Source organism: Aquarana catesbeiana, linkage group LG01, assembly GCF_042186555.1.
Source record: "Aquarana catesbeiana isolate 2022-GZ linkage group LG01, ASM4218655v1, whole genome shotgun sequence".
In the NCBI taxonomy this organism is placed as follows: Eukaryota; Metazoa; Chordata; class Amphibia; order Anura; family Ranidae; genus Aquarana; species Aquarana catesbeiana.
The window spans coordinates 170,063,417-170,091,023 of NC_133324.1; the positions used below are offsets into that span (position 1 = coordinate 170,063,417).

Consider the following 27,607-nt stretch of genomic DNA (forward strand, 5'->3'; position numbering starts at 1 on the left):
AAAACAAATATTTTTTACTTTCTGCTATAAAACATATACAATGAAAAAAATGTAAAAAAAAAAAAAATAAATCTAATCTCTTGATAAATTTAGGCCAATGTGTATTCTGCTACATACTTTTGGTAAAAAAAAAAAATTCCATAAGTGTATATTGATTGGTTTGCACAAAAGTTATAGCATCTACAAATGATGGGATATATACTGGAATTTTTTATGTTACTAGTAATGGTGGCGATCAGTGACTTATCGCGGGACTGTGATATTACGGTGGACATTCGGACACTAAATGACACTTTTTGGGAACCAGTGACACTAATACAGTGATCAGTGCTAAACAATATGCACTGTCCTGTACTAATGACACTGACTGTAAAGGGGTTAAACATCAGGGGCAATCGAAGGGTTAAACGTGCGCCTAACCAGTGTTTTGGTTTACTGTGGGATGTGCTTTGCGGGGAAAGAAAATCGATTACTTCCCCACTGACAGGGCAAAGCTCTGCTTTGTTTACATAGTAGAGCCTTGTCCTGTGTAAATTCATGGCGGTCGCTGGGTGCCGGAGGTAATCCATTAGCTGACACCCGGTGATTAGAGATAGGCTTGGGCGTGTTCGGGTTCCTAGTCCCAACCCCCCTGCCAGATCCTGCCAGGAAGCCGACACTGCACACAGCTAATCGCAGGCAGTGAGTCATTTCCCGGTCTGCAGTTGCACAGATCAGGAAATGTGATTAAAGAAACCAAACATGCTCGAGCCCATTCCTATCGGTGATCTACATCTGCTGTGTTTGAGCACAGCACATTTAGGGCACCAGCGGTGCGCGCATGTGCCCCCTACCTGAAAGCATCAGATCACGGCGCAGCCTTTTCTCTGCCGTCATCCAGCCCCCACCAGCTCTGCATCTATGATTGGCCCTCCTATGACTCATCCCCTCTCCCTTGCTGGTGTTTTGTCAGATTAGGCGACCCCTCAGATTTTGTAATGGAAGTGGCATTCCGTGGCCGCCATCTTGCTACACCCCAGCACTCGTCCACAGTAAGGATACAGTGAGAAGGCGGCAAGCGGACATCTTGTTACACCCATTTAGAAATCTGTCTGACTGTTTAGATGTTGAATTTTAAAAGCAGTGGCAAGCCTGCTGATCTCACAGGTTTGTTAATATGACAGAACAACGCTGCTTTGAAAAATCAACATCAAAACAGTCTGATTGATTTCAAAATACTGAATTTCACTATATAAGCTGAGTTTACTATTAAAAATAACTGTGATATGCAAGACTCCAGAGGGTGTAACAAGATGTCTGCTTGCCGCCTTCTCACTGTATCCGTACTGTGGAGGAGTATGGGGTGTAGCAAGATGGCAGCGGAACGTCACTCCTGTTACAAAATCTGACGGGTAGCCTAATCTGGAGAAACACCGTCAAACTTTCAAGAGAGTTAGAGAGAGAGCTGTGCATGATGTCATAAGCCTAGGCTAATTACCAGACAAGAAACAGGAAGTGGGCTGTATAAGGGATTTACTGGCACAAAAAAAAAATGTTTTACTATACAAAGTTAAAACAACAAGGGCAGAAGATTTAATAGATGGAAAGATGAAAAAATGACTGAAGAGCCATCAACTAAGTGCTTTAGAAGGGGATCCAAATCGATAAAACTTTGTAAAGGGGATCCTCTGATTTAAAAGCAGTAGGTATGTGCTCCACCAAGGAAAGAAAGTATGAAGTGTTTTAACAAATTTCCCAACAAGGGTTCATGAATTTCCCAAGCTGTAGTTCTGTTACGTACAGTATAATTAGCAACATTGTTGCGATGCCAGAAACCGAGTGGTGCTGCAGCTCCAATGGGTTGAAGATGGTGCCATTTTTTTGAAAAGGGTTGGGACTTTTTTCTGCATCCCTTGCACGTAGGGCAGCCCATTGAAATGAATGTGCTGCCCTACAGGCAATGTGCAGAAATGCGTGCTTGGTTGAACCTGTAGGTGCAAACTTAGCCTAATAGGCAAAAGCATTATCCATACAGGATTATTTAATAAAATCATAGAGCAGACTATACTAACTGTAGCCAAACAAAATGAAGTACCCAGGAAGGTACAATGGCGTACTGCAGACAAATCGTGTAATATGGAAGAAAACTGATTAAAACTAGAATCTCAACAGTAGTGATAGGTAAAAAAAATAGCAAAAGAAAGATTCAGAACCTTTTTGCTCAGAATCTATATATATATATATATATAGATAGATATATATACCTATATATATAGATATATCTCTTATGCCACGTACACGCGACAGTTTTTTCTGTCGGAATGAACTCTGACGGTTTTTCTGACGGAGTTCAGCTAAAACGGACTTGCCTACACACGTTCACACCAAAGTCTGATAGTTTAGAACGCGATGACGTACGATGGGACTAGAATAAGGAAGTTCACTAGCCAGTAGCCAATAGCTGCCCTTGCGTTGTTTTTGGTCGGAATAGCATACAGACGAACGGTTTTCCCGAAAGATTTAAAACATGTTCTATTTCTAGGTCGGTCAGAATTTTCAAAAGAAAAAGTCCGATGAAGCCCACACACGATCGGAATGTCTGATGGAATGATTCCGTCTGACCTTTTCTACCTGAAAGTCTGGTCGTGTGTACCCGGCATTAGTAATGTAGGTGGGTGTAATTGTTATCAGGAATGGAAAGTGTTAGGTGTACAAAAATGTTTTAGGAAAAAGCTGCAAACTATGAGATATTAACAAATAAATTTTGATCAAAATTCAAATATATCCAAAGAAATATGTGTAATATACAAATAAAAATACATAATCATGTGCAAAAGTGAAATAAACAAATATCCAAAAAATGTGATGAAAGTGACCACATCCATCGACATAAACGCTTAGGAGATGAAGGAATCCTGCAAGAAAGTTGAATGGTCCTCCATCAGGTAATACCCTATAGGCTTTCTAGATAGCCATGACCTTCTGGTTACACAAAGGTCAGAACACACATCAATCCCAAAGGGCTCATAGGAAACTTCCCAGAGTGTTAGGTATACTCCACTCCTCATGAAGGGAACCTCCAGATAAATTTCCTTGATTATACAGCCATGTGTTTTTTTGGCAAAGATACTATCGGGCAGAGGTGGGGGACTCGAGTCACATGACTTGACTCGAGTCAGACTCAAGTCACCTGTTTGAGGACTTGCGACTTGCTTGACAAAATTAAATAAATGACTCGACTTGACTTTGACTTGTCACTAATGACTTGCGACTTGACTTTGACTTGGGCTATTTAACTTGCAATGACTTGGCACCACCACTGCTGTGTCTTGGCCTAGGCAAAAGCCCCACCCCCCCCCACCCCCACAAAAGAAAGCTCTCCCCAAGTCCCGGCTTCGGGGTAGATCAGTATTTTGACTTAATTTGTAACTTGACCAAAATAAATGACTTGACTTGACTTGCTTGACTTCTAGCAGGGACTTGACTTGACTTGCTTGCTTTTTTGCCACAGTAACTTGGGACTTGCTTGTGACTTGAAGGTTAAGACTTGAGACTTGCTTGTGACTTGCACATGTGTGACTTACTCCCATCACTGCTATTGGGTTACCTGCAGGACCAAGCGACTAGGAGCGCTCTGCTGAGGTTGTGAACCATACGGCTGACTGCTGAGGGTCGATGCTTCTGAGAAGCAGCTACACAGGGTTGCAGCCATGGTCCTGGACAGGGAGTTAGAGCATAAGATTTCCCGGGGTGTGGGAAATCTTCATATCACACACATAGGTTGGACTTGATGGACTTGTGTCTTTTTTCAACCTCACCTACTATGTAACTATGTAACTATGAGTCTAAGAGCCAGCAGGTTTTCACCAGGGCTTCTGATAGTGAGGATGGACTTGGCTGCAGCTGACTCCAGGTCATGACTCCCAGGGTCTCCCAGCTCACGGCTTGCTCTGGTGGATGGAGAGGAAGCAGCAGCCCAGGGCAATCAGGAATAGTCAGGCTTACAAGCCGAAGGTCAGGGCAACAAGCAGACAGGGATGGTCAGAAGACGAGCTGAAGGTCGGGGCAACAAGCAGACAGGGATGGCCAGAAGACGAGCTGAAGGTCGGGGCAACAAGCAGACAGGGATGGTCAGGAGAACAAGCCAATGTCAGTACACGGGAAGAATCACCCAGGGAAGCCTTCACACAATTGTTGCTCGGGCAAGGCTGGCTTGCGGTGTGCAGGGTTAAATAGTGTTTTCTGTTAGAGGCTGGGGTGGAACCATGCTGAGAGAAGATTACTTAAGCACACAGGTGTGAGAGCTAGGTCCCTAAAGCTGATACACAGACCAGGGAGGTAAGCAGACAGTCAGTGCATGAAACATTACTGCAGATTTATGACAGACACAAATAGAAAACTCCACATAGTGTATACAAGTAAACCTTTTGCTTTATTAAAAAAACTCACATTTAAAAAGTATCAAAGTGCTTTGTAAATAGTCTCCGGCCAATACACTAAATAGCTTTCCGCGGACTTAAGGTAACGCTGTGACTTTACAGAAGATCTCACCCAGGTGGGTGTAACGCACACAGTAGGGGATAGCTCATGCTTGGGGGTCCATTTTTACTTTTGCACTGTGGTAACGCATGCCGCAAAGCGGGACATCACATACATGAGTTGCAGTGTCGTACATTTTAAATCGCATTCCAGTGCACTAAGGAGTTCCACATGCTTTACACAATGTTGCAATGCAACAATGACATAACAAAACCCACGCTAAGTCGCGTCATAATGCGCATGAACGCACTGCACACATGTAAATGGGCCTGGAAACTTTGCATGCTGTATATAGACATGCATTTCTTTTGAAATAAAAAAGGAAGATTGGGACTTTAAATGAGGCACCTGGGGAAGGAAAGTGCTTCCATTCCTGTTAATTGTAATGAAGAGGGGAATTTGGGACTTTGAGTGAGGCACATGAAGGAAACTGGATATACGTAATCAGAAATGTTTATTAAAAGTCCAGCCTGAGATTGTTTGGCTGGGCTTCTCCTATGGGTCACAGGAGTGCAATTAATTTTGTACTCTTGTGACCCCTTTCAGGAGAGAGCGGACTGAAGTCCGCTCTCTGCTGACATCACAGGAATCAGTCCAGGCACCGCGTCATCCTGACAATGGAAGTCTAGATCTGCCAGGTGCCTGGACTGACACTCGTCTTCAGCCTCTCAGTAAGCTGCTGAGAGCCTGAGATGGCCGCTCCCTGCCAGTGGTGGCTGGTGCTCAAAATTTTTTGGGGGGGCACAAACAAACTGAAAAAAAAAAATTGCAGCCACTGTGCCCATCAAACGCAGCCACTGTGCCATCAAACGCAGCTACTGTACCCATAAATTGCTGCCACTGTGCCCATCAAAAGCAGCCACTGTGCCCATCAAGCCCGGCCACTGTGCCAAACGCAGCCACTGTGCCCAAATGCACAGCCACTGTGCCCATCAATTGCTGCCAGTGTGCACCATCAATTGCTGCCAGTGTGCCTATCAATTGCCGTTACTGTGCCCCATCAAATGCTGCCAGTGTGCATCGCCCAGGAGTTGGGACTTACCTGTCTCGCAGCGGGTCACAGTGGCGTCCTCCTCATCCACACTCCTCGATGTCTCTGGTCCTCTCTATCTAGCGTCTAATCACAGCGCCTGTTGTTTCAGCCATTCAGGTGACAGGTAACCAGACCCAAGCACCTGATTGGCTGAGAGGCGGGTCATCTCTTTTCTAACACAACACTAAGTAAACAGCGACCGCACAGCATTGCGCCCGCTGTTTACTATTTTGGAAGCCTATTAAAGCCTACGGCTCTAATCGGGCGCTTCCAAAAAAAAAACCCGCCGCTGTAATTCAGGTGCCTGGTGCCCGACAACGGGCCGGACACCTGAATAGGGGGTGGCAGCGGCAACCATAGATGGATTCATGCAATGCAGAGAGAGGGCGGCGCTCCTGTGCCTTTTATGGATGGATGCACCGCGACTGCTCCCTGCCCCTCCATAGCTCAGCACTCTAGTGAGCGTTGAGAAGCAGAGCAGAGTGGCTGCTGACTGACATTCAGCAGCTCTCTGCTCGGGGAGCTGTGAGAACCGAGCAATCAGCGATGTTCGATCGCTCGGTTCTCAGGGTAGAGGCTCCGGGGGACAGATGCAGCTTTGGACCCATGCTGCATCAACCTAGGCTAGTATGTTGGGGGAAAAAAACCCCAAACCCATACTTCTCTTTTAAAACAAATACATATAACATAACACATCCAATTTAATGAATGTTCACATATAAATGATTTGCTAGTATAGTAACCATGGCCCAAACAAATACATCTATATGTCAGAGTAAAAACATAACACTATATAATGTGTGATAATATGAGCCAGTAGTGCTCCATATGGAGGAATCATATCAAAAGAAAAAATACATGATGTCAAGTGCATCGTATATTAAAAACATATGTGTATGCATCTGAAGTAGCTCAACGCGTTTCGAGGGTTATACCGCCTCATCAAGAGCAGATGCATACGGCATATCTGTAGACAGAAAATATATATATATGTAACACCAATATGATCCAATATACCCCAATAACGGGGAGGATGCAGAGAAGAAAGAGAGCAAGAGAAGCCAGGAGGAGGGAAAATATCTATCCCCCTACTTACATATAGGCTCAGAGTATCAACACTCATTGCTGGGCAGGTGGGAACCATCTTTTTTTTTTTTTTCTTTTAACAGAAGGAATGTTTATTGAAATAATAGTGGAACACACTTGTAAATAAAAGCATAGATAGAGTATACAGAAGCTCAGTTAGGCAAGAACTCAGGTTGGCGTAGGGATATTAAAAAAAAGGAAAATCAAGAACACAATATGACTGGGTGATTGCTTACGGTTCCAGTTTGTGACTTGCTACTTTAGCAGAGATCGGGCAGCAGACATTACATAAACCAATAGGGCATAGGGATAGAAGAAGCTGCCACAACATCCAGGACCTCTTAGAAGTAGCAAAAGTATGGGGGGTGAAGGGGGGAGGAGAGGAGAGGACAGAAACCCAGCAGGGAATCAGCAGAGGGGCGAGATCAGGAAAAGGGGGAGAGGAGAGGGGGGAGGGAAGGGGGAAGAATCATGCCCACATCCGTCAGAGAGAGACGGAAAACCCGAAGGCGTCCACCACCCCGAGGGAAGGGGATCCAGGTGTACTGTATCTCACTGACTTAGGTCCACAGAGCTACAAAGGAAAAATCTAAGAGCTTTTCAGAGTGTAAGGTGTCAAATTTCTGCAGACAGTTACGGCCCATATAAGTAATTTTATATAGGGGTAGTACAGCATTTATTTGGGCTTTCCAGGCCGAGAGCGGGGGGGGGTGTCAGGGAGCTTCCATCTGGATAAAATTGTCTTCCTGGCATAATAGGCAGCATAGAACACAAACAACTTAACATGTTTAGTAGGTGCCAGGTTATTAGTAATACCCAGAAGGAAAACAAGCAGATCTATGTCTAATGTCAGCAACCACTGCCCGACAATAAGTCTGAAGGAGAGGGCATGACCAAACCATGTGAAGATAGGTCCCCACAGACTGCCTGAATTTTGGGCACGTATCCTCCACCCCGGGTAAATAATGGACAGCCTATGAGGAGTATAATATACTCTGTGCAAGAACTCCAGTTGCACAAAGCGATCCTTAGCGGAGTTAGCCGAGATCATTAGTGGGATGTATTGTTGTAGACCCTCAGTCTAATCCTCCTCCGTCAAGGCAGGGATATCTCGTTGCCACATATTAAACAGTCTGGACATTTTGGAGGTGTCCCTGCACGTAAGTCTAAAATAAATGGAGGAAAACGTCCGTCAATATTGGTGGCCATGAGGAGGGATTTGACCGAGTGAGTAGCAAAAGCCACCATGGAAATTGCGCCCGAGCAGCATGTCTGAGCTGCAAGTACCTAAAAAACATCCAGGGAGGGAGCTGAAATCTACGCCTCCTCTCTACGAACGAGAGAAGATGGCCCTCACCGAAAATATGGCGCATCGTCCGAATCTCATATCTAGCCCAGATCTATGGATCAGGGACAGATTGGAAATGCGGTAAGGAGGGGTTACCCCATAGCGAAGTATGCCGAGAGACAGTGCCCGGGTCATTGAGATGCAAGGAAACCTGCTTCCATGCTACAACCGTCGCTTTCATGGGGGTAGTGACTTAGGAGCTATATCCTGGGCTTCTGTACACCAGGTTGCCACCATCACACAGTAACCAGCACTGCCGCCCAATAGTACTTCTTAAAGTTGGGCAAGGAGAGCCCCCCCCTCAGTCAATGAGAGCTGCAGTGTATTCCTAGCCACTCTAGGGGTCGAACCCGCCCAGACAAAGGAGGTGATAGCCTGATCGAGTTTAGAAAAAAAGGCATTAGGAATAGGGACCGGGGTGTGATGGAAGACATATAAGAACTTCGGGAGGAAGGAAATTTTAATTAGATTCACCCTCCCTACCGGGGTCAGTGGGAGAGCTTTCCATACCGAAGTATGGAAATACTGAAGAAATTGTTGGAGGATAGGATATAAATTATCCTCTAGGTAATGCTTTGGGTCATTTTGAATATGGATCCCCAGGTATTTAAATCGCGACACCCATTGGAGGGGAATCAGTGAATTTGCTGGTGCAAATCAAAGCGGTCAATAGCGAGAGCCTCCGTCAACGACTGTTGGGCATCTCGGAAATACAAAAGCGTGTCATCAGCGTATAGGGATAATATTTCAACCAGTGGGGGGAATGGAATAATAATAATAACAACCCCTGAAGTTCTCTGAAGCACCACCAATGGTTCAATAGCCAGCGCGAAGAGGGCTGGGGAGAGGGGACATCCCTGCCTGGTGCCTCGGTGGAGGGGAAAAGGGGCCGACAAAACACCATTTGTACAGACTCTGGCTGATGGGGCCAAGTAGAGTAAATGTAGACGAGAAATAAAATTGGGCCCCAGTCCAAATTTGTGTAGAACAAGTCACAGGTATCCCCACTCCACCGAGTCAAAGGCTTTTTCCGCATCAAGAGAAGACACAACTCCAGCATCCTCCCTAGCAGCCGAACCGGCAATCACGGTATGGAGCCGCCTTAGGTGGGAACCATCTTAAATGTCTGTCCCGGGAGCTGTGATGGTGAGAACCCCTAGAGCAGAACCAACCTGCAACTCCCTAGAGGGATGAGGTTGTCCATGTTGACATAGTTGATAGTACTCTGCAGTGGCTCCAAAGTGTCTGTAAAATAGTAAGTATGTGTAGCTGTAGTATCATAAATGATAAATACAAAACCAAAAAGGTATATACTGCGCTATCCTATAAAGTATTCAATAAACAAAAAACTTGTGTCTGTGAAGATAAGAAATAATTAATGCTGCTGCAACCATAAATGTGAGACAACCTCCACTTCAAAATACTATACAAAGAAAGGCTGTGCTGCTGTTGATTAAGTGAGTGTGATCATGGACCATTTATATGACCATAACATGTGCACCCATGTGTGATAAAAAACAAATTCACAATGTTAAAAAGGGAATAATAATTGCTGGGACAAACATTACACTTAATTACCACCAATTTGGAACAAATGTGATTAATCTATATCAATGAACAGTCAGATATCCAGTATGTTATGCAACGTCCATATAAAAACGTTCCTCTGCTGCAAATGTCTTTCACCAGTAAAAAAGAAAGATTATAAAATGAAACACCACTCTTCTGATGATGTGAAGCATGCAATGTTGTCACCCTGCAGATTGTGATGATAGGGAAATTCCTCCACCAAAAAAACGACCTGCCCCTTACCAGATTTTTTGATCTGTTGTTAAGGAGATCGTAAGTGCAGGCGGCTATATCCCCCAGCCACTGGGTCTCTGTCAGAAGTATGGCTCCAAGGGTCACCTTTCAAGGGGTCCACTAGATGACATACTGGCACTCAGATCCCAAGGATAAATATAAAAGAAAGAGCTCCATAGCGTAATCCTGATATTATTTATTAAAAAATCACAAGAAATACACTTACAGTATCGTAGCTTTAAAATCGCGTGTGCACACAAACTATGCCGGCCGGCTCACAGCTGCTGCCCGTCGCTTCCGGGATCAGCGATGTGGTGGTGACGTCAGCACGTCGCTCCTCAGTACGCCGTTTTGACAAACGTGTCGTCTTCCTGGGGTTTATCATAAATGATAAATACCATGATTCAGTACACCCATCATAAATTGTGAATAGAGCAAAGGAGCAAGTGTATATGAAAGACCACATTAAAAGCACCAAGTGAGGAGCAACGTGCAGAGTGAGTAGTGAAATGAAATGTTTGCATGGAAACTACCATGCAATAACTCAAGACTGAAAAATGAATGGTGTGAACAGAAAAAGAATAGTGTGGCTAAAGAGGCCACTGTGACGAGAGATAGCTGCCAACAGGATACCTGTGTATTTCTTTATCGTACATCATAGGACACAGAGCCTCAAGTAATTACTTAGTGGGTTATGGGCCTACCTTCAGGTGTTGACACTGGTATAACCAATACAGGAAGTTGACTCCCCTATATAACCCCTCCTCCTTCCAGGAGTCCTCAGTTTCTTTGCCAGTGTCTAAGGTGTTGGTCACAAGTGAAGATGTGCTCTGAGGAGCTCCATAGAGGGATCCATGCTGGATTTAAAAAACCTCCATAACCAGATCCATCCTTGCCACTGAGGCCATAGGATGGTACCGGGACCTCGATTCAAGAACGAGGTTTTGCCTGTAAGCTTCTCTTTGAGAGCTGGACCCTAGGAACCAGGACTCTTTTTGGTCTTTCTACATTACCTAAAGTTGTTCCTGAGGCGTTTCCTGTTCATGCATTACTAGAGAAGCTTATTTATACCGAATGGAATCATCCGGATAAGCATTTTCCCCGTCCGAAGAGATTCTCAGTTCTCTATCCTATGGAGGAAAAATTCACAAAAAGATGGAAAGTTCCTGTAGTTGACGCTGCGATTTCCAATGTGAATAAAAGTTTAACTTGTCCAGTGGACAATGCACTTATGCTTAAAGATTCAACAGATAAGAAGTCGGAAGGCCTGTTAAAAGCCTCTTTTTCCTTAGCAGGGAGCGTGACTCAGTCTGCAATTGCAGCTATAGGCATCTGTCAGTCCTTAAAAGACCAGTTCTCTTAACGAGCTCCCTGCACAACAGGCCCGGGAATTGGCAGAGCTGCCTAGAGCATTATGCTTTGCCATAGATGCTATGAAGGATTCTATTCATCAGGCTTCTCGCCTTGCGCTTGTGCTAATTCACATGCGAAGAACCTCTTGGTTAAAGGGTTGGTCAGCTGAAGCTCCTTGCAAGAATCTTTTATTTAGTTTTCCCTTTAATGGAGAACGACTATTTGGCGAGAGTTTGGATAAGTATATTCAGACAATTTCTAGCGGAAAGTGTAATCTTTTGCCAGTCAAAAGAAAATATAAACGTCCTTCATTTAAGAGCACTTTTTCTCCCACCCCAGGTACATCCACCTCTAGGCAGGGGCGACGGCCTCCACCGTCAGGCTCTAGAGGAAGACCTCAGGGTCAAACCCCGGCACAAAGGAAGACCTGGGGCCGCAATTCTGCAAAGCAGAATACCAAGGCCTCGTCATGAAGAGGCATCTCCCCTCACCAAGGTGGGGGAAGACTTCTGAGGTTCTCAGAAGTCTGGCAAAGGGAAATTCAGGACAAATGGACTCTCTCCACAGTCTCTCCAGGATAAAAGCTAGAGTTTCGAGAATTTCCACCCTCTCGTTTTCGGAGATCAAACGTTCCCAAAGATCCAGGGAAAAGGCAATCCCTGTTGCAAGCATTAGACCGATTATTGGCTCAAGGGTTGATCATACAGATTCCCAAACAAGAACAAGGTTTGGGGTTTTACTCAAACCTGTTTACGGTTTGAGTAAAGCCAAATGGGTATATCAGACCAATTCTAGATCTACGGAATCTAAATCAGTTCCTGAAGATCCGCTCCTTTCGCATGGAGTCAATCAAGTCAGTTGTTTCCATCCTACAAGGAGGAGAACTTTTGGCATCCATCGACATCAGAGATGCATATCTGCATGTCCCTATATTTCCTCCTCACCAGAGGTTTCTGCGATTCGAGGTAGAACAAAAGCACTTTCAGTTTGTAGCCATGCCCTTCGGGCTAGCTACAGCACCCCGGGTATTCACAAAAGTACTAGCCCCACCTTTAGCAAGGTTAAGGGCACAGGGCATAACTGTCTTGGCTTACTTAGACGATCTATTGTTAATAGACCAGTCGGTGGCTTGCTTGAAGCAAGATGTAGCCATTACAAGCAGTTACCTGGAGAATCTGTGTTGGATTCTCAACCTGAAGAAATCCTCCTTAAAGCCACTAAAAAGGCTGGAGTATCTGGGCCTGATCATAGACACAGCCCAGGAAAGGGTGTTCTTGCCTCCCGCAAAGATCAGCTCCATACAAGAGCTGGTGCGGATGGTCAGGTCAAAGAGAAATCCCTCAATACGTCTTTGCATGAGGTTGTTAGGAAAGATGGTAGCTTCATTCGAAGCAGTTCCCTATGCCCAATTTCATTTGAGACTGTTTCAAAACAATATCCTGTCTGCTTGGAACAAGACGATTCAAGCTTTAGATTTACCAATGCGGCTATCCCCAAGAGTGTCCCAAAGCTTCAGTTGGTGGTTACTAACTTGGATCCTGCTGAAGGGAAAGTCCTTCAGACCAATTATCTGGAAAGTAATCACCACAGATGCCAGCCTTCCAGGCTGGGGAGCAGTACTGGAGAAGACTACTGTCCAGGGACAGTGGTCACGAACCGAAAGAGCCTTGCCCATAAACATCCTGGATATTCGGGCAGTGTATTTGGCTCTGAGAACCTGGACCTCCAGGTTAAAGAATTGTCCTGTCAGGATCCAATCGGACAATGCCACGGCCGTGGCATATATCAATCACCAAGGGGGCACCAAAAGTTTTTCAGCTCAGAGAGAGGTAAACCAGATTCTAACTTGGGCAGAAAAGAACGTCCCATGTCTATCGGCAGTTTTCATTCCAGGAGTAGAGAATTGGCAGGTGGACTACTTAAGCCGCCAGCAGTTCCTTCGGGGAATGGTCTCTTCATCCCGATATGTTTCAGGCTGTTTGCCAAAGATAGGGGACTCCGGATGTAGACCTTCTAGCGTCCAGGTTCAACACGAAGCTAGTAAAATTTTGTGTCCCGGACAAGGGACCCACTCGCTTACGGAACAGATGCGTTGGTGACCCCATGGGATCAGTTCTCACTGATCTGTGCATTTCCCCCAATTCAGTTGCTACCTCGACTTCTTTGCAGGATCAGACTGGAAAGAAAGTCGGTAATACTGGTAGCACCAGCATGGCCCAGAAGGTCATGGTATGCAGAGATCGTAAAGATGGCAGTGGAGGGTCGATGGCTCCGCCCACTAAGGTCAGACCTGCTATCACAGAGGCCGATATTCCATCCTACTTTACGAACGCTAAATTTAACGGCCTGGCTATTGAGAGCCACATTCTGAAGAAACGCGGGCTTTCCAGGTCAGTTATTACTACTTTGGTTAATCCTAGGAAGCCAGCTTCTAGAGCTATATATTATAGAGTCTGGAAAGCTTATGTTTCCTGGTGTGAATCCAAGGGCTGGCACCCTCGGAGATACATTATAGGCAGAATTCTTGCCTTTCTACAAGTAGGCGTAGAGATGAAGTTGGCCCTGAGTACTATTAAGGGCCAAGTCTCAGCCTTATCAATTTTATTTCAAAGACCACTTGCTACGCATTCTTTAGTCCGGGGTTTCATGCAAGGAGTGATGCGGATTGATCCGCCAGTTAAATCACCCTTAAGCCCTTGGGACTTGAATTTAGTTTTGTGGGTGTTACAAAAACAGTCATTTGAACAGATACAGCATATTCCTTTAGTCTATTTGACAAGGAAGCTGGCATTTTTGGTTGCTATATCCTCAGCAAGGAGGGTTTCAGAATTAGCTGCTCTTTCTTGTAAAGAGCCATATTTGATTATTCATGAGGACAGAGTGGTGTTACGCCCTTGTCCAGGCTTTTTGCCAAAAGTGGTTTTAGGCTTTCATCTGAATGAAGATATTGTCCTGCCATCGTTTTTTCCAAAACCATGTTCCAAGGAAGAAAAGTCACTACATTGTCTTGATGTGGTGAGAGCAGTGCAGATCTATTTAAAGAAAACTGCTCAGATTCGTAAGACTGATGTCTTATTTATTCTGCCAGAGGCAGCATCAAAATCCACTGTTGCTAAGTGGATTCGGCAAGTTATAATTCAAACTTATGATTTAAAGGGAAAGATTCCCCCTTTTCAAGTTAAGGCGCACTCTACCAGATCGGTTGGTGCTTCTTGGGCAGTGCGTCACCAGGCCTCCATGTCTCAGATCTGCAAGGCCTTTTCTTGGAGTACATCATAGGACACAGAGCTCCCGCCCCTCTGTTTTATGGGGTGAGAGTATATTGCTTATATTGCTTGGCTACAAAAACTGAGGACTCCTGGAAGGAGGAGGGGTTATATAGGGGAGTTAACTTCCTGCAATGGTTATACCAGTGTCAACACCTGAAGGTAGGCCCATAACCCACTAAGTAATAACTTGAGGCTCTGTGTCCTATGATGTACTCCAAGAAAAGGATTTTACAGGTAAGCTGTTTTAAAAATCCTATTTTTACCATAAAGGAAAATCTGGTGAAAAAATAGTGTGCTGCAGACCCACAGATAACAACCGACGATCAGCTGGACTGACAAATCCGAGTTAGGATGTTTAAAGGCATGTGTCCCGCCACAGGGTCCACCACCAGCATCATGCTGCGTGACTCAAACAATAGTGTTCGAGGCTCCCCATGAGTCCACCAAAAAAGATGGAGAAAGGCACGTCAACGCTGTGGCGTAATGCGCCCGGCGTGATGTGTGGCAGCGATGCGCAATAGGTCAGACCCGCCCGGACCGCCGTGTGTAGCTAACTACTACAACCTTTGCATTACCATTGTAACATTTAAAGCAAAAATACACTGCATCTGAGCACCACAAAACAAAAATGCTATTTCATTTATTTTTAAAATGCAATGCAAACTCACACATCCACCCAGCTCTCCATGCTTTATTTTGCTAATAAATCACTTTGAAAAACACTCCCTAGAATTTCTGGCCATCTTGAGTAAGAACAGATGATTTATGTACCATTTACTTCCTAGAATCTGTCTGCCCTTAGCTAAGGCATACAAACAGGAGGCCGTGCTTAACTGAGAGAACCCCTCCTTCCCTCTTGAAGACGCCTGGGATGTATGACAGAATTTGCCTAGGCCTGAAAACCAGGAAATAACTGAAGAAATGTAAAAAAAAAAAGTTTAAAATAGGTAAATATAATATACTTTCTTATTTACTAATGCTAGCAGCTTGTGGATTAAAAATAGTCACTGTTGATTGAGGGAATAAAATTCTGCTTTGATGCAAGAAATTAAATAGAGATTTGAAAAGATTGCAAAATGCCCTAAAAGCACTGGGACAGGGAGAGTGAATAATTTAAGACTCTCTGAGAACACAGGGGTTCTGATATCTGTGTTTGCTCTTTAAAATGTAGTTAAATGAGTGTCACACTCAACAAACCATAACATTATTTCATAACTCCAAGCAGTTATGTGGGTTTGACATTTTTTGATAAATTTTAAAACGTGCCAATGGAAATGATCTTAGCATTAATCTGATGCCCACATTCAATAGACCCCCATTCTTATGGGGTCCAGTTGCTGACTGGTGGTATGTTTTATATTTCTTCCAGTCCCTGAAACAGATGGGTAACCTACTGTAGGTAATCTGTATTTCTATTGCTTTTATTTTAAACAACTGTAACATTTAGATAAACTGCCCTGTTTACTTCTACCTATCGGTCACAGCAAGTTTTAGGGACGAAAATCCCCTTCAAAAGGAACAAGAGTGGCCATACACTTTAAGGTTTTTCCTTGTGGGACAATATGTTTTTATGTAATAAGAAACAGTGAGAAAACATGTCCCAACAGGCTTCTTTTAATTTCTATGTTAAAGAGTGCAGTCTTAAGCCCTGTTCACGCTGGCATTAAAAGCAGATGTCTGAGGCGCGTTTTTAACGCTCCTCAAACGCCTAGTAATGCAGTCTGCAATTGTATTAAAACATGAAGCGTTTGCATTGCTGTGCTTCCGAAATGAAGCTACATGGCGAGTTTGGAAGGAGGTGAAGCATCTCAACGTGTGCACCTTTACCCGTTTGCGACACATTAGGAACATATTAGTGAGGTGCAAAACAATGAGTCATCTGGGGTGCGTTTTTAACGCGTGTCAAACGCACATAGGGCGTCTGGTGTGCATTTTTAACATGCTGTTAACATGCGTTAAATGTATGTCAAATGCACCAAACGCACATTACCGATATAGGCACTTTGATTTAGCGTCAACATTTTTAACATGAACAAAGCCTTAGTGTCAAACTGAAGCATAAACTTAAGCCTGGGTTCCTGGTGGCAAAAAAGTTGAGGACTGCTGATCTTTGGCCATCCTTACCTTTTGTGTCTGTCTTGTTCAGCTTTGCTATGTATTGCTAGCTACTGATTGAGTGCATTAGCCGTGCAGATAATTATGATACATGTGTACCGGAAGAAACATGACATGGCTTTGTACGTTTGTAATGTAAAACACAAAAATGAATAAAAGTTTAGTTAAATAAAAAAACAGGCTTTTAAATAATACAGTACTTTTACTGTAAAGATTTTGGTGGGACTTTGGCAGTGGCCGGTTATTCATATACAAACTGTATCACAGTGGGAGATTGCCGCTCTGTGTCATCCGACTGGCAGATCCTCCTGATTCCTCCTCGATGCATTGCTGTGCACTGAGGAGGCTGTACTTATGGGTAATGATACACTGCACTGATGAGCACTGATATGCTGCACTGGTGGGCACTGATACGCTGCATGATGGGCAATGATACGCTGCACTGATGGGCAAAAACATAAATGTATTTTATTGGGATTCTATATGTGATAGACCAACACAAAGTGGCACATAATTGTAAAAGGGGGGGGGGGATGATATATGATTTGATATATGATATGAAATCGTTTACAAATAAATAAGTGAAAAGTGTGGCGTGCATTTTTATTCAGCCCCTCCCCCCCGAGTCAATACTTTTGTAGAACCACCTTTCACTGCAATTACAGCTGCGAGTCTTTTTTGGTATGTCTCTACCAGCTTTGCACATCTAGAGACTCAAATTTTGCCCTTTCTTCATTGCAAATAGCTCAAGCTCTGTCAGATTGGATGGAGAACGTTTGTGAACAGCAGTTTTCAAATCTTGCCACAGATTTTCAGATGTATTTAGGTCTGGACTTTGACTGGGTCATTCTAACACATGAATATGCTTTGATCTAAACCATTCCATTGTAGCTCTGGCTGTATGTTTAGGGTAGTTGTCCTGCTGGAAGGTGAATCTCTGCCCTAGTCTCAAGTCTTTTGCAGACTTTAACAGGTTTTCTTCTAAGATTGGAATATGTGAAGATGTAGCGCTCATGGTGAAAAAACAGTAATGATAAAAAACTGTGCAATACTCAAATATATAACATTTTGAGTTTCAACTGTGTGTGAATAAGAACAAAAAATAAGTCCCAGGTGGGTCAATCCAAACAGAAGGTGAAATTCTCCCCGGCCGAATAGTTGTTCTCATGGGGAAACAGGTAAATGAGTTGAATATGTACAACATCCAAAGAAATGTGACATCCAAAGAAAGATAAGATTGGTTACTCTTACCAGAACCAGTGGGCCTGGATGTCAGCGACACCAGGTGAATTAGGCATAGATATCCAGATCCACAGGAACGATCCAAGGGGTCCAGATCTACAGATCCACAGGAACAATCCAAGAGGTCCAGGGGGGTCCAGAGATCTCTCGATGGGGTCTCGATGGTAACGACAACCACTGAGCCATTGGTGATTGGTTGGAAAGGCCAAACAAACTCACATCCCAGAAGGTATGCAAAGAAAAGAAGGGGCTTCCAATGGTGCAGGTCAAAAAAGGTCGTTTTTTTATTCATAAAAACCAGCATACTGAGTAAAATGTGATCACAAGTAAACGCAATATGGGGAGCAGTGAAACCAAGCCAGACACGTTTCGTCCTACTAGGACTTCTACTGGGGCATCTAACAGCTCCCACCATATTATATATACATATATATTATATATATATATATATATATATATATATATCGTATTTATCGGCGTATAACACGCACATTCATTTTAAGAGGGAAGTTTCAGGAAAAAAACTTAAATTTTAAATAAGGAACTTTGAAGCAAAATAAGGGTCAGTGCCCATCTGCAGCCTCACCATTGCCATCAATGCAGCCTGATCAATGTCCATCTGCAGCCTCACCATTGCCATCAATGTAGCAGCCTCACCATTGCCATCAATGCAGCAGCCTCACCATTGCCATCAATGCAGCAGCCTCACCATTGCCATCAATGCAGCAGCCTCACCATTGCCATCAATGCAGCAGCCTCACCATTGCCATCAGTGCAGACTGATCGATGCCCATCTGCAGCCTAGAGGGTACAGGGAGGGGGCGGGATGAGCGCCGACAGATTACATACAGTGAAAATCTCTTATGATAGACAGAACAGTAGTACAATGGCGGCCCACGAGACGGAACTTCTTATTACAGCGGCCGCCAAGTAAACAGAAGATTCTCACTGTTTGTAACCTGATGGCGCTCATCCCACCCCCTCCCTGTCCCCTCCGAGGCAGCTAAAATTGAAGTATTGGTGTATAACAAGCATATGCTATTTGCACCCAATTTTCATGGTGAAAAAGTGAGTGTTATACGCCAATAAATACAGTGTATATCTATATCTATATATAGATATATATATAGATATAGATATACACTTAAAATTATAAAACCAATCAAAAGGTCAGTAAAAACATTAGCAGTAACAAGGTCCGTGATAGGAGGACTGGTCACATGAGGACGTAAGGTCAAAACCTACATACAGGGTCCAATCACAACACAATCTCCCAGGCTGTATGACCAACCTGGAGTATCACCAGGAAGTGAACAAATCCGCACATGGTACAAACAACATGTCAAAAAGCCCGCAAAAGCGTCCGTAATTAGCACGTGGCCGACAACGGCCAATCATGATCAAAAATGTGGACGTGATTCGTTCGTAACCCACAACATCCAATCATGATCCGGACTGTGGACTTGCATCCGGATTCAACGTCACCCACCTCACATGGAGGCTTGGAGCAACGTGGGATAACCGGAACTGACGTCATACATCAACCACGCTAGTGGCACGACGCAAATGACGCGTCAGATGCGGAACAGCGCACGAGGTCATGTGACACCGGAAACTCAGCCAGCATAACACGCTAAGGATCCAGCGCAAAAACAAGCACGGGATCATGTAACCAAAAAAGTCTGAACGCGCGGTGGATAACCAAGTCACACGGCCGGCACACTGGTCGTCATCATGAAAAGATGGCAAACATGTAAAATATAAACAGGGGACACAAATATAACAAAAAAAAGACCTAGAACATAATGCCACAACACTGACTAACATAGCACGGGCACTTAAAGCATGAAATGTGTATAAACATAACAGAGGCAAAAAAGGGGACATAAATAATGTAAATAACAACAACAGTAATATCACAATCCTAGAAAAGCTGAGGGTGCCAAGAGCCCTTAGATACCTATACTCCTGATGGAGTCACCCAGCAAAAAAGGGGATATTGGAAAAGTAGGAATGGAAAAAACAGAAATGAAGATATAAATAGAATGGGGGGATCTCATTAGGGGGGGATTACTGTTGTTATTTACAGTCAGGTCCATAAATATTGGGACATCAACACAATTCTAATCTTTTTGGCTCTATACACCACCACAATGGATTTGAAATCAAACAAACAAGATGTTCTTTAACTGCAGACTATCAGCTTTAATTTGAGGGTATTTACATCCAAATCAGGTGAACGATGTAGGAATTACAACAGTTTGTATATGTGCTTCCCACTTTTTAAGGGACCAAAAGTAATGGGACAGATTAACAATCATCCATTAAACTTTCACTTTTTAATACTTGTTTGCAAATCCTTTGCAGTCAATTACAGCCTGAAGTCTGGAACGCATAGACATCACCAGACGATGGGTTTCATCCCTGGTGATGCTCTGCCAGGCCTCTACTGCAACTGTCTTCAGATCCTGCTTGTTCTTGGGGCATTTTCCCTTCAGTTTTGTCTTCAGCAAGTGAAATGCATGCTCAATCGGATTCAGGTCAGGTGATTGACTTGGCCATTGCATAACATTCCACTTCTTTCCCTTAAACTCTTTGGTTGCTTTCGCAGTATGCTTCGGGTCATTGTCCATCTGCACTGTGCGCCGTCCAATGAGTTCAGAAGTATTTTGCTGAATATGAGCAGATAATATTGCCCGAAACACTTCAGAATTCATCCTGCTGCTTTTGTCAGCAGTCACATTATCAATAAATACAAGAGAACCAGTTCCATTGGCAGTCATACATGCCCACGCCATGACACTACCACCACCATGCTTCACTGATGAGGTGGTATGCTTTGGATCATGAGCAGTTCCTTTCCTTCTCCATACTCTTCTCTTCCCATCACTCTGCTACAAGTTGATCTTGGTCTCATCTGTCCATAGGATGTTGTTCCAGAACTGTGAAGGCTTTTTTAGATGTTGTTTGGCAAACTCTAATCTGGCCTTCCTGTTTTTGAGGCTCACCAATGGTTTACATTTTAAAACAGCAAAAATACATGCCACGGCAAGAAGTACAGGAAATCTGATGCGTTTCACACTATAGTTAGTGCTTAATCTTAGCTATGATTAAGCACTAACTATAGTGTGAAACGCATCAGTTTTCCTGTACTTCTTGCTGTGGCATGTATTTTTGCTGTTTTTATCAATAAAGGCGATTATCATTTTGAGTGTGGCTGTCCAGGACTTTTCTCACATTTATCCCTTCTTCCACATGTTTGCTGTGTCCCCCACATGGCTTCTCGCAAACTGCAAACGGGACTTCGTATGGCTTTCTTTAAACAATGGCTTTCTGCTTGCTACTCTTCCATAAAGGCTAGATATGTGGATTTCTGGAGTGCACGACTAATAGTTGTCCTGTGGACAGATTCTCCCACTTGAGCTATGGGTCTCTGCAGCTCCTCCAGAGTTACTATGGGCCTCTTGGCTGCTTCTCTGAGTAATGCTCTCCTTGCACCGCCTGTCAGTTTAGGTGGACAGCCACGTATTGGTAGGTTTGCAGTTGTGCCATACTCTTTTCATTGATGATGAATTGAACAGTTCTCCGTGAGATGTTCGAAGCTTGGGATACTTTTTTCTTTAAACTTCTCCACAACTTTATCTCTGACCTGTCTGGTGTATCCCTTGGTCTTCATCATGCTGTTTTTTCACTAAGGTTCTCTAACAAAACCTCTGAGTGCTTCACAGAACAGTATTTATACTGAGATTAAATTACACACAGGTGGACACTATTTACTAATAAGGTGACTTCTGAAGGCAATTGGTTCCACTAGGTTTTAGTTAGGGGTATCAGAATAAAGGGGGCTGAATACAAATGCACACCACACTTTTCTGATATTTATTTGTAAAAATTTTGTGCCACTTTGTGTTGGTCTATCACATAAAATCCCAATAAAATACATTTATGTTTTTGGTTGTAACACGACAAAATGTGGAACATTTCAGGAGGTGTGAATACTTTTTCGAGGCACTGTATGTGACTTGTTTTACTGCTTCATCTAAAAATTTGGAGCATGGCTATGCTCAAGAGATGAATGGGCATACCTAGGATGAGCTCAGTACAGAAATCAATAAATGGAGGTAATAGTGCCAAAAATGGAATAACCACCACTGGTGTTTATGGATTTAGGGGACTGCTAAATAAATGATGCTCCTTAATTAGAGCAGAAGTGGCACCAGTGGTGGGAAGAGAAGCTGTCTTACCTACACTTCATTGTGCAGCAGACAGCAAACCATGGAGGAGGCTTCAGAGGGTAAATCAATCCTACTGATGGCAACTACCAACTGCCATTCTATGCTCACAGAAAAAAAAATAGACAATATCCAGACAGAAATATGTCTAGTCAGCTAAATCAGATTTGTGACTGACTGGATGAATCAGAAAGGAGCAATAGGGGTATGAAAGATCCATTTGTCCGTAATAACTTCATCACAAGCCGTTTCCCATCTTATCTAATGATCTACAACAGTGAAAACAGCTCACCACATACCCTCTAGATCAGGGGTATGCAACTTTAAGGAGGTGGAGATCTACCTGAACAAGATAGGAGAAGTCAAAGATCACCGGGAACAGTGTTGCCTGTTCATACCTGATTTAAACCTTCAATTGCTGTACTACCGTGTCACAATCATATGCATTGCACGGGAATCATAGGGTTAAATTAGGTGGTGCGGAAGCAACATTTCACCTCCTCACCACCTGTCAAGCACACTGCTGCACTTGTGAATGAGCTCTTAGTTGTTTTCGGCATAAGCACCCTTAGGGCCCATTCACACAAAGTTGAGGGTTGGTAAAACTCTGCAGTTTACTTGTGTTTTTACCACCCCCATTACCTACCCCCTCTAGTTGCTGAGGCAGCAGCCAAAGTTGTACACATGCCGCACCAGGAATTAAGCACATCAATGTTAAAGCAGCCCTATACTATTATGCTCAGTGTATTGCTTCACACTGACCTGAAGATCTCTTCTTTCTTGCTGCTGGTACCACTCTTAAGACCGCTAGCCGGGATAAGAGGTGGAGTGCAGTTGGTATCATTTGGCATGGGACAGGAGCCAGCACTACAGAGGAAGCATCGGCTTCCTCTGTAGTAGTCCCTCTGCATTGCACTCTGATGCTCTAGGATGGCGGGTCAGCAAGCCCAGACCGCGATCTACCAGTCACCTGTCCGTGATCTTCTGGTTGCTGACCCCCGCTCTAGACCCTATTTTCCCGATACACCACCAAGCCTATTTAAAAATACTACAAAAACCCAGCCTTTAAAGTGGTTGTAAGCTTCAGACATGAAATATGAACAAAGCATATCCCTCCATAGTGTACTTGTCTCAGTTAGGAGCACTAAGTGCCATTTGTGTCTGCTGGTTCATTCCTCTGCTTTCTGCATGAATCAATTCTGACAGATTTTCCTGACACTGATGCTGTGTACACACGACCGGACTTTCAACGGACTGAATCACGATGGACTTTCGACGGACTTCCGTCGAATCAGACTTGTCTACACACAATCACACCAAAGTCCGACGGATTCGACCGGGATGACGTACGACCAGACTAGAATAAGGAAGTTCATAGCCAGTAGCCAATAGCTGCCCTAGCATCGGTTTTCGTCCGTTGGACTAGCCCACAGACGAACGGATTTTTCGACCAGACTCGAGTCCGTCGGAAAGATTTGAAACATGTTCTAAATCTAAAGTCCGTCACATTTTCGACAGAAAAGGTCCGCTGCAGGTCCGATGAAGCCCACACACGGTCGAATTGTCAGGCGGATTCATTCCGTCAGACAAGTTTGGTCGAAAAGTCCGGCCGTGTGTACACGGCATAAGAGGAAAATGGTGACAGGGGAATGTACTCCAGCCGATCGACAGCCTCAACTCTGTTCTGTGAAGGGGGTTGTGTCCTTTCCCTCCAATCTGCCCTCAGAGCTCTCCTCACTGAGCTCTGCAGAGTGTAATTTCAGCTCTCCGCCCCTTTTTTCTGACAACTCAGACAAGCTTTACAAATTCTGGATTTTGAACAGCTGTAGGGAAGAGATGATTGCAGATAAACATGTAAAACTTATGTAGGAGGATTTGTTTAAGCTCTTTATAACCTGAAGACAGTCACTTCACTGGGTGTTTGTAAGGGTAACAAGATAAAGATGAAAAGTTATGCTTCTGTAGGAACTGGACCGAGAAAAAAATATTTGCAATGCTCTTTAATCTGTCAAATTATAAACAGGATCCAAGACAATGGATGTTCATGTCTTCTTTTCTGTACATACAGAGCTGGACAACTGAACACCTTATTTTGATGACAATCAATTGCTGGGACCACCCCTGTGTACTCGTATGCATATTAACAAGAAATCAGAAAATCTACAAGGATTTATGAGGGAGTGGGGGCGTTTCTCTTTTTCACAATACTAAAACTGCTAAATATTAGTAAGTGAGACCCCCAGGTGGCAGCCCTAAACTTTGCCTTGGAGCAACTGATAAAAGACTGTGAAACAAAAGCAAAGTATCAAATCAAAAGGCAAGAGCATAATCCCAAACAAACTGGGATCAGGGCAGCGTGTGTTTAGTCATTACATAGGCCAAAAGCCAAGACAGGCGGTGGACAGACTGAAAACAGGAACCAAGGTGACAAGCCAGAGTCATAACCAGAGAAGCAGTCAGAAATCATGAAACAGGAGACCACAGCATTTGAATGGATCAATAGGAACCATCTGTTCAGGTACTGGCAGGGTGCACTGAGCAAAAATTGTACTAGCCGATGGTGATGTTGCAGGTATGCTCAAATATGTGTAAGCTTAAGTTCCGTATTTCAGAAAACAGATGGTATATGCAGGCTGCTAGAAAGAGCACACCAATCACACCAAGAAGGTCAAAGTTGGAAAGCAACTAACTGCATACAGTATCAGTGGTGCAGCAGCCACCTAATCAATACTGTGGATTTTACATCTTTTCCCTTTTTTATATGCTAATTTTCTTGAGGTTAGAATATGTTACGTACACAGTTACATTGTTAGTCAGATTGGAAAAAGACACAAGTCCATCTAGTTCAACCAATGAACTAGTGCTACTAGCATACACACTAAAGGCTTTTCTGAAGATTGTATGGTTCTTTGCCTTGCAGACCCCCATGACTTTCTAAGTCTATAGTCAAGTACCAATTTAATAAAAATGGAGTATACTAGTCTTATCTACTGTGCCATTCTATAGCTTCCTGTTGACACACTCATTACCAGGTATACTAGAACTTACTTCAAAGGACTCTTAGCATGGCTTAAAAGGTCTTTTGCATCCTGCTCATAGCCCTAATGCCCTGTAGACACGGTCGGACATTGATCGGAAACTCCGACAACAAAATCCATGGATTTTTTCCGAGGGATGTTGGCTCAAACTTGTCTTGCATACAAACGGTCGCACAAAGTTGTCGGAAAATCCGATCATTCTGAACGTAGTGACGTAAAACACGTACGTCGGGTCTATAAACAGGGCAATAGCCAACAGCTTTCGTCTCTTAATTTATTCTGAGCATGCGTGGCACTTTGTGCGTCGGATTTGTCTACACACGATTGGAATTTAAAGGATCAGATTTTGTTGTTGGAAAATTTTATAGCCTGCTCTCAAACTTTGTGTGTCGGAATTTCCGATGGAAAAAGTCCGATGGAGCCCACACACGATCGAAATTTCCCACAACAAAATCCGATCGCACTTTTTCCATCGGAAAATATGACCGTGTGTACAGGGCATACGACTGTAAAAGAGTCAGGGCAACTACAGCTGGTTCTTCTGGGTATTGAACAACCTCACCTGGAGTTGCAGACATATTCAGGGCCCTTGGCAGCAGCTGACTACATCCAACTACCTCTGGGTTGTTTGATTCTCACACCCCATCTCACAAGACCCCTTTCATCCAGGCATTTATAGGAGCACTAACGCCACTTAATACATCACTAGAGGAAGGCTCTCTATAAAAGGAGCACTTTCACTTTAGAAGACTACACTGGGAACAGAGCCATCTTGGGGCAAGCTAGCTAACTACACCTGCTAACACTGGAGCCAACCTTAAAAAAACACATGGTCAGATGTGTTTAATGGATGGTTAAACCTTGTCACTTGAAGAGGAATAGGGCACTGAATGCTGCTTAACAGCCCACTTGTCAGATACAGCAGATCATATCAGAAGTAACTTCTGGTTGTCTTCCCAATACATCTTTATATTACCTTTGGGCTGTGTTGGTGGTCTGAAAAGCGCAGGATATACACTTACCGGCCACTTTATTAGGTATGTGGTGGAACGGGAGATTTGCATCATGGATGTGCTGCCGACAAATATGCAGCAACTGCGTGATGCTATCATGTCAGTATGGACCAAAATCTCTGGAGGAATGTTTGCAACACCTTGTTGAATCTATGGCACATAGAATTAAGGCAGTTCTGAAGGCAAAAGTGGGTCCAACCCGGTACTAGCAAGGTGTACCTAATAAAGTGGCTGGTAAATGTAAGTGTGGCACACTCCAAGTATAATGCGGACAGTCTCAATTGGTAAATGACTGTAAACCAGACGGGCATAAATGGCAGGAAGGCATTGTGAGACATAACAGCTGAACATTAAGGTGTACGTTTACCTTTAGAGCAAATCTGTAAGGTGACCCTTCACTGGACCCCCTCCCCATCCCCTTGGTCCTGCTGTACCAGAGTCTCGTGATCCCCTGATCTCCCACAGATTCTAGCACCTGAGCTGTGGATCTCTGCAGCTCCTCCAGAGTTACCATGGGCCTCTTGGCTGCTTCTCTGATTAACGCTCTCCTTACCCGGCCTGTCAGTTTAGGTGGACAGCCATGTTTTCGGATGATGGTTTAACCACTAAGCCACCGCCCACCGTCATATGACGGCGGGACGAGGCATCTCTTGTTCTGGGCGGACGTCATATGACGTGATCGCCCTCCCGAGCCACTAGGGGGCCCGCTGCGTCGCTCAGGACCCGGTGCGCGTGCCCGGCGGCCACGATGTCCGCCGGGCACCCGCGATTGCCGGGTAACAGAGCAGGACCGTGGATCCGTGTATGTAAACACAGATCCATGTCCTGTCAGAGAGGAGAAGAGACCAATGGTGTGTCCCTTGTACATAGGGACACCGATCGGTCTCCTCCCCTAGTGAGTCCCCTCCCCCCACAGTTAGAATCACCTCCCTAGGTCATACATTAACCCCTCGATCGCCCCCTAGCGTTAACCCCTTCCCTGCCAGTCACATTTACACAGTAATCAATGCATTTTTATAGCACGGATCGCTGTATAAATGTGAATGGTCCCAAAAATGTGTCAAAAGTGTCCGATATGTCCACTGCAATATCGCAGTCACAATAAAAATCGCAGATCACTGCCATGACTAGTAATAAATAAATAAAAATGCTATAAATCTATCCCCTATTTTCTAGACGCTATAACTTTTGCGCAAACCAATCAATATACGCTTATCGTGATTTTTTTTTACCAAAAATATGTAGAAGAATATATATCAGCCTAAACTGAGGAAAAAATTTGTTTAAAAAAAAATTGGATATTTATTATAGCAAAAAGTAAAAAATATTGTGTTTTTTCAAAATTGTCCCTATTCTTTTGTTTATAGCGCAATGAATAAAAACCACAGAGGCGATCAAATACCACCAAAATAAAGCTCTATTTGTGGGGAAAAAAATGATAAAAATTTAATTAGGGTGCAGTGTAACATGACCGCGCAATTGTCATTCAAAGTGTGACAGCGCTGAAAACTGAAAAATGGCTTGGGCAGGAAGGGGGTGAAAGTGCCCTGTATTGAG

At 43.9% G+C, this 27,607-nt stretch overlaps 2 protein-coding genes across 2 annotated transcripts in view; one reads left to right on the forward strand and one right to left on the reverse strand.

Moving 5' to 3' along the window:
- The window catches only part of ERAP1 (endoplasmic reticulum aminopeptidase 1), a 127,214-nt gene that overhangs the window by 69,701 nt on the left and 29,906 nt on the right, over window positions 1-27,607 (reverse strand). The window lies entirely within an intron of this gene.
- Window positions 24,494-27,607, forward strand: part of LNPEP (leucyl and cystinyl aminopeptidase) — a 207,777-nt gene continuing 204,663 nt past the window's right edge. Inside the window, exon 1 of the mRNA XM_073624540.1 lies at window positions 24,494-24,517. The gene's annotated coding sequence lies outside the window, so the exon portion shown is untranslated. The remainder of the gene's footprint in view (window positions 24,518-27,607) is intronic.